The sequence below is a fragment of the Protopterus annectens genome, chromosome 10.part0 (assembly GCF_019279795.1).
Source record: "Protopterus annectens isolate FY-2018-M chromosome 10.part0, PAN1.0, whole genome shotgun sequence".
NCBI classification, from domain to species: Eukaryota; Metazoa; Chordata; order Ceratodontiformes; family Protopteridae; genus Protopterus; species Protopterus annectens.
The window spans coordinates 1,495,536,037-1,495,545,017 of NC_056744.1; positions in this window are offsets into that span (position 1 = coordinate 1,495,536,037).

Consider the following 8,981-nt stretch of genomic DNA (forward strand, 5'->3'; position numbering starts at 1 on the left):
GGCCATGGAGAGGTGCTGTGTGTGTCTGTTGCTGACCTGCATGTGATGGTGATGTTTGAGTGTGTGCATGTACACAGTCAAGCCCAGTGCTAGCCCTACACGTGTGTATGTTGGACAGCTGTGGACTGTACATGGTAAAGTGGAGAGTTCACCATCTCCGGCCACAAACATGGGAACTGGCTCCACCAAGAGTAGTGCTGGCACCACCATGCCCTAGGTCAGATGCAGTGCTAGTAGCTGATGGTGACTGCTGTCTGCTGAGCCTGTGTCCCCCATGGGACTGCCCAGGACCATGTGCCCATGACCTGCCATGTCATGATGTGGACAGCACACTTCTCTCTGTAGCGCTGGAGGTACTGCCACAATGAGATCATGAGTATGCACAGCCATATGGACTCTCAGGAGATGGTGTTGCTGACCTACATCCATATGTCTGATGCCACACCCCAACCAGATGTTCCAGCACAGACAATGTGCAATGATAGACACTGTCTCAGTCCACCCTCTGTACATTAGATCACTGAAATGATCCATGGCATCAATAATGCAGTGGAGGTAGTCATGGATGTCAGACTGTGCTGCATCCATAGCCATAAGAATACATCTGGTGTTGCGTTCAGAACATGCCCGTGCCTCCATGACAGCCTGAAACATATGGGGAGTGACCCATGATGTGACACCTATGACAGGAGGTGGATGGGGAGCAGTCCTTCAAACACCACTGTCAATTTGCCTGTGTGAGACCTCACCAGCTCTCTGGTTATGGCCAGTGTCTACACTCACTGACACCATAGTTGTCACACTGTCCAGTTCAATGTCACCACCCTCTGACTGTCCAATATCTATTGCCTCTGAGGACTGGGTATGTGTGGGCATACTGACTGTATGTGGGGACAATGGAGGAAGAAGATGGATGTCAACTTCTGGGACAGATTCAGCCCCCAACAACCCCACCTGTGCCTCACTATGGCCACCACCATCATCAGAGTCTGATGAGACAGTGACATCAGGTTGTGAGGGTGACAGACTTCAACCCCACCGGTCACCTGTGAGAAGCAAGACAAAAGCAGTATATTACTACCTGCACTATTATGTATGGTAATCCACACAGACTCAAACAGATGAGGATCCACAACTGCATTACACGTCCCACATCTTCTCATCTGTGATCCCATGCAGAGCACACAAACTGCACAACTATATACACAGACAAGTCAGGCCCTTTATAACATGCACTTCACCAACATCCAGATAATGTTGCCAGTACAATACACCTGTGAGGTAAGCAATATGATAGTGTATGTGATAGAACAACACATAAAACCCAGTACACCTATCTTGAGAATGATGCCAGTTGGATCACTGCCTCAGCTATGTACCATCTCCCTGATGTGTTTTTACAGGCATCTTAGAGTAATTGCCTCAAGTATAGCAGGATGTGTAGTTGCTTATAACTATAAATGCAAACGTGTTAATGTTTGTACAAATACACACCTGTGATTAACCAATCTATGCACTGTCGTTAACTGCTCTGAAATGGAACTTACAACTGTTCTACTCTGGCTAAGCATACCAGTTGTGCCTAGGGAAAAATGGCAGCCCTTAACATTCTTAGGGTATATATGATCTGTAAAACAACAGTATCACGTACAGGACCACAAACTCTGGCCACACCTGACAGACTTATGAAAAGATGAGGGAGAGGCATTGTCAGCAAAACCAAATGTTGCAGTGTTACAAGGTAATATGTGTGTATATCCAAATGTACAGTAGCTAAGGTAATACTGACTATATTGCTGACATTCTGAATATGGTATATGTGCACAACTGTGCGTAAAACCCAAACCCCCCAAATGCAGATAGACCTGACACCCCTGTACTGTTATGTAGAGCCTGCTGCAATGACTGATACAGTATTGCACTGATGAACACAGTAAGCTTACCTGGATGATCCTCTGATGTGGATGCTGTGACACCCATCTCCAGGATGTATGGCATATAGATGTCTGGGAGCTGGTGGCTGATCTTAGGTTCAGCGGGAATTCCTGTTCTGTCACAGGCCCTCCACCAGTAGCAGCATGCAGCTGCCCTTTGACAAGCAGCATTGACCATATCCGTGGACCAGTGTCCAACCTCCTTGTAGGTCCTGTCCTGTTGGCCAATCGGATTAACTGCCCTGACAAGGTTGCCCCATAACACTACCCATTGGTTATGATTGTGGTGACCCCTTGAAAGCAGGATGTGATAGTGCAGTCTAAGGCCATCCAGTATGACATTATTCTCTGCAGCTGTGAATGGTGGATGTCTCCTGCAATACAGCATTCCTGAAAGACAACAAGAGGGGAACACATTACAGGACCAGGTACATGGATGTCCACTATGTACAGACCCTGCACAACCAAAATGGCCTGCACTATCCACTGTCATACCCCACTCTGGCAACACACTACATGTGTGGCTATGACCAAGATAGCAGCAATATTGGGTATATGCCTGTGTGCCCTAACAGATTCTGCTGTATGTCTCTACACCCATCACTCCACTCTACTGTGGTGTATCCCCTACTGGCAAATTCCCACTAATATGTCATACAGCCACTGTCGGACAAATAGCAGTGTGCTATTACAATGACTATATGGGGACAGTCCAGCAACATCAGTGTGCCACAATGACAGAAAGTAATGCAGACCTGCTGTAGTATATGTTCCCTGTAGGCATCATACCTCAGTCTCAACCATACAGATGTTTGTGAAATGTCAATATGTTTCCTCATAGATGTGGTCCATTTGGCACAAACATGTGGATGTCAGACAAATGGCTGGCAAATCATTGATGGCTGCTGTCAGAAAATAAATATGGAATCCAACTGTCACACATCAGATCCCTCAGAAAACACTTATGCTACAGTAATATCTATTAGTCTATTCATATTCTTACTTTGTATGGCTAATATGTATATTCTGTCACTGAGTTTGGGCCTGTCCCCCCCATTAATTATGGCTTTGTCCTGATTTCTTGCTGTAGAAGGTTGATAGGTAAGATATGTTAGTCACAGCTCTCAAATAAACAGGGATGAATGTCAATGAAACAGGGACTTAGCCAGAGTACATCAGGGACATTCATGGACACTTTTACAATGTTGGAACTATTTATGTGGGACACTGACAAACTGAGAGGAGGTGAATGTCAGTACATTGTTTGATGTTACAGGAGTGTACACCTTTACTTAGTGTCACTATGTCTTACGTGCAATCCACTAGCTTTCCTACAACAGCTGACCGTTGTACGAAGGATTGACAGGAGAAGAGCTGAGATGTGATTCAAAGCAGTGACAGTTGAGAGGCATGCCTGTAGGTGTTGGACAGCAGAGTATCAATGACATGTCAATACATAGAGCTAATACAAGCCTACTGTTGTAAACACTTACCAGTCCTAACTCAACATACCATATAAATCTATATGGCTTTTCACAACTTATCTCCCAGCCTACTCATACCAATAACACTCATTCTACCAGTACACTTATTGACTGGATTTTTGTCTCAAATCCCTCTAAATACCATAGTCCCAAAACACTTTCTGACTCCCTGAGTGACACTCTCCAATAAAGGTACTTAGACATACCTCCCACTTATCTAAACCACATAGATACATAACCTGTCGTAAATTATCCAAATTCAACCCAGAAACTTTTAATAATCACTTACTCAGAATAAATTTTTCCTCACCCAGCTCCCACTTGATGAAGCAGTTCAAGCTTTTAACTCAACCTTCCTAAATATCTTAAACTCACTAGCCCCATTACAGAAAGTAAGGAAAAAAACTGCTATATCCCCTTGGCTATCTAAGAATACTCACACTCTCATCATAGCCAGAGACCGAGCCTGGAAAACTTGGACCCAAACTAAGATCTGCAAAAGTATAAAGAACTGAGAAATAAGGCAAAATATACATTGATAAAGATAAAAAAGACTTCTACTATAACCCTCCAGCTGCCCTAAAATCAGATCCAAAAAAATTCTAGAATGCCATAAACCAAATATTTCATCCTGGTAATCCTACTTCACCTAATCCATCTCCTGACAAATCACCCAAAGAGACTGTTAACTCCTTCAATGCCTATTTCATTCAGTCAATAGACAAACTTTTCACTCCTAACCTAAAATACTCCAGTAACAATGTTCCAAATTGCTTGGAACCTCCACCCGCAGCCAACTCTGCAAACTCTTTTTTCCTTAAAGCAGTCCCTACTGTTTACATCAAAACCTTTCTTTCCAAACTAAAGCCATGCTCTATTTGTGTTGACAGTATCCCACCTTACTTTCTTCAGATAGCTGCTCCCTCTATTGCTTTGCCAGTATCTATTTTAATCAACCATTCCATCTCTGAAGCTAAAGTACCTGCTATCTGGAAACAATTCTACACCATACCTATTCACAAAGGTGGCAATTCCACATAACTCTCAAACTTCAGACCAATAGCTATCCTCTCCCCTCTGTCTAAAGTCTTAGAAAAATGTATACATACACAAGTAATGCAATATCATATACAGGGCACACTCCTCACTACCACTCAAAACGGCTTCTGACATAGTACCACTAGAGCTCTACTTTCCTTTCTCAACACCATTTGTATAGCTAGAGATAATCATAAACTTATCTCATGCTTATTCCTTGACCTCTCAAAAGCCTTCAACACCATCTCACATCCTCTGCTACTGAATAAACTCTCTGAGCTCAACTTCTCTACTACAACAATAGCATAGTTCTCCAGCTATCTCACTGACCGACAGTAATCAGTAAGATGGCACTCCTCAATATCATCTATTCTTCCAGTGAAAATGGGTGTTTCCCAAGGATCCATCCTTGGACCACTACTTTTCAATATCTTAACCAACTCACTCTACTCCTTTTGTCCACAATTCTCATTAGTCCAATATGCAGACGACTCCACAGTTATCACTATTGCTAACTCACCCTCTGAACTTCTAACAGCTACCGAGTCTTCTTTCAACTCTGTTGAAACCTGGTGCACCAATAATCAGCTCATCCTTAATCCCCCCCCCCAAAAAAAAGCTCTTAGTCTTTCTCCCCAAATCTGTTACTCATATCAAATCTACTTTTCAAATAAAATCTCTAAATCATACTCTCATAGTTGCTGACTCTAGTACTAAACTCCTTGGTGTAACCATTGATGATCAGCTAAAATTTGACTTCCATATAAATAATTGTATCAGGAAAACCCATCAAAAACTAGGACTTCTCTACAGAAATAAAAAATTCTTAACCCCTGAATGTAGAACCACAATCACCCATGCTTATCTTTTGCCAAGCCTAACATACTGCACCCAAATACTCACAAATCTTAACTCAACCTTACTTAGCAAACTCATATCAACCTATCACAAAATAGCCAGATTTGCTGCACAACAAATCTACAAATCTCACCACTGTATCTCTCTCAAACATCTAAACTGGCTTGAACTACCACACCTCCCAGTCCTCTCTCAGCTCCAAATTATACACTCCATTATTTATTCACCATCCTACTGTCCAGTACTAGGCACTATAATCTCCCACTATGTCACATCCAGACTACTCAGGAGCTCCACCCAAGACCTTTTACAAATCTACAAGCCAAAGTCCAAACTAGGAGCTACTGCATACAGCTACCATCTCTCTATTGCTTGGAACAAACTCCCACAAGAAGTTAGATTACTTTCACATCCTAAAGTATTCAAACTAGCTACTAAAGAGTACTTAAAAAGTCACTGGATTTGTACCTGTTCTCGGCCCCCTTGAATATACCTTCACTAAATAACAAACATAACGTCCTCTGTCTTACCATAATTTCTTCTCTATACCAAAACATTTACAACTTAAACTAATCTACTTCATCATTTTTTACCCAACAATATCTCCTTTCCTTCTGCTGCAGTATTCTTTATAACATTTTATAGATAATTGTAACTGCATATATATGATAACTGTTCCACAAGTTGTATTATGAATGATTATAATGTTAACTGGGTTTGTAACGGTCATATTTTTTGTAACTATGTTTTGGAGCTTTTCTCCCCGGGCATCTGCTGAAAAAGGACTTTTGCTCAGTCAGACAATCCTGGTTAACAAATGTAAAATAAATAATAAATAAATAAATCCCTATTTCCCATACCACTATCCTCCCATCTGCATCCCATTATATGGGGAAATCTATTGCATACCTGGTAGAGTGGAGTATTCCTTTTTTGAAGTGTTCCTCTGCAAATACGTTGCAAATACATTATCTGTGTGAGTGAAACAACATACAGACCTGTTTCCCATAAGCAGTTGCTTGCCTTTTGTAGGTAATGCTCATTAACAGGCAATTGCTTCTGCACCGATATGTGGCTCAGACTTGCTAATTGCGTCTACAACAGCTGAATTGCACTATCATTAGCCAATGATATGGCACCACAGTGCAATATATAAGGCCTTAATGTAGGACTTGGCCTCTTTCTTAGTTTTTGAGATGGACATTAGTGAGGTGTGGAGACTAGAGCATCACAGAGGGTAGTACAAATGCTGTCCACTCTAGAGATATATGAAGCATATCCACAGATTTGCCTGATATGTTTGGTCAGTGTCCCATGACATTGTGGTCTTCTGGTAGTTCACTGTCAAACATTGTGGGTTGAGGTCAGTAAGGGGAGAGACATGTGTGTCACACATCATACCCATCAGATTATGCATGCTAATGCAGTAGCTGCTATTCTATCAACTTACTATCTTTGTAGGGGAAACTGTTAAACATGTTCCTATCTCTAGGCCTTTGACCCCTCCCCCCTTTATGTATGGTTGTGTTGGGATCCCTTGTTCTAGGGGGTTGGGAGGTATGGTAGGTCTGTAGCATCTACCTTAACATACAGCTGTGTATGCTACAGGCTGCAGCACACATAGAGGACTGTGAACAACTTAGAGGACAGCAAGCTGTGCATGTGGCAGCAGAAGCAGGGTAAGGGTACCCTTTACAGTCCAACTGAGGCATGTGCTTAAGGTACATCTGTTATGTAACAGTGCCAATAACAGAGTAGTTGGTGGCATGTAGTTGGGCTATACGGATATGTGCAGTGTGTCCCTACCTGCAGGCCTTTGACTTTCAAAACTGGGTAACAGACAATTCAGTAGCAGTAACCTGTGGGGATTAAAACTGCATGACTCACTCATTACTTGCTGTCTTCACAACAATGTAATTGAAGTGCAACACTCTGGATTCAAACCCAGGACTGTGTGTGGCAAAATGTACTCTAAGCAAAGCATTTAACATACTGCGCTACTGAGTCAGTCCCACAGTGGGTGTATTTGCAAGATATATGTGCAGACATACAGGCTGTGACACGTCTGCATCCATCAGTATGTGCATGGCTTTCAAAGGTAGTTGTTCTGCAGCAGGATCCCAGTTGAACAAATGAACTTTGCCATTTATGCCTTAGCAAGTGTGTTTAAAGATGTTGCTGATGAAAGAGAACATTTACCTGTTATCCCAGACCTCATGTACTTCCATTATTTATTTGGCTGTCTACTGGTATATTTTTGCATCAGACTCCCAGGTACACTCACATTTTTCCCATTAGGTTTAATTTCAGTCTGTCAGTGGCAATCAATATGTTTTGCTGGAAACACCTGCATTAGTTACGATCTGTGTGGTGTAGTGGGTTAATATACTAAGCTGGAGATGACAGGGGCTCATGTTCAAAACATGACAGAGGTGATTATTTTGTACATGTGACTAAAAATGTAAGAAACACATAAGATCATTAAGGTTCATTAACACTCATTTAACTGGATTTGTGCAGTGTGGTGCTTTGCTTAGCTCCACGCAAATCTGTGTTAAAAAATTGAAAAGAAAAGAAAACAGGGAGTGTTAGGACAGTGGTGAAATGGGGTGAGCAGGTGGAAAAACATAGTGAAAGGCAGGTAGGGATGTGCAGGAAAGGTGTAGGAAAGAACCATAGCTTTCCATTTCTTGTACAGCAACAGCTCTGCATTTTGACAGATTTTTTAGAATGAATTTGGACTCTTAAACTCCAGAGAGAGAGAGTGAGGGGTGAGAACAACATAAATGTGTTGTGAAGCCAATTGGACCAAATTAGTTTAATCCAGTGGAAACGTGCAAAATAATGAGCTATGTATGAGGTGATATTTTTTGTGGGGCAGGTGCGCATTTCTTTTTAAGGAGCAAGATGAATGTTGGGGAAAGGACATAGGATAGGAGTGGATACAATAGCAGACAAACAAGACAGACAAGACAGCAGACAGGGGTGGTGTCTGACACATGAGGGGGGTAAACATCTTGGATAGGGAGGCAGTTGTGGAATCTGAGACACGTGCCTTCACCCATGGGCAGTCTACACTGTTCCTTCACTGCTGTGAAGGTGATTGTGCCGGAGGATGGGTACCATTCTACCCCACCAGGTTGGCTAGTGTACCGTCAATCTGGTGCAGGCTACATTCACAGCTGCATTGAATGATCTTTCCCACCATGGCTGGTACTTGCTGTTGGGTGACTACCGCCCCTCCACCACCACTCCCAGGGAGAGGCTGGACCCCATCCCCTGAGGTGGTTCCACCCAAAGGTGGTGAAGGGACAGAGGAGGGGGTCACCACCAGCTTAGGTCCCAGACATGCCAGGAACCAGTGCCACAGTCAGGTGAGGTAGGGTAGATAGATAACTGGGAACTAGCCTACCCTGTCGTGTTGAGGTGATGGAGGAATAGTAATAAGTATAGGCAAGTTATGAACAAACATTTGTTAGTAAAAACAATATGCCAGAACATTGGAAATAACTCAATTACATTTCAATGCATATTATGTGAAACACAGTAAATAACAGAACAGTCAGTATATAAACAGCACACCAGTAACAGTTACTGCATAAGGCCAACAAAATAGGTAATTCAACACAATATGTTAATATGCAACCATTATAATACATAATAATAA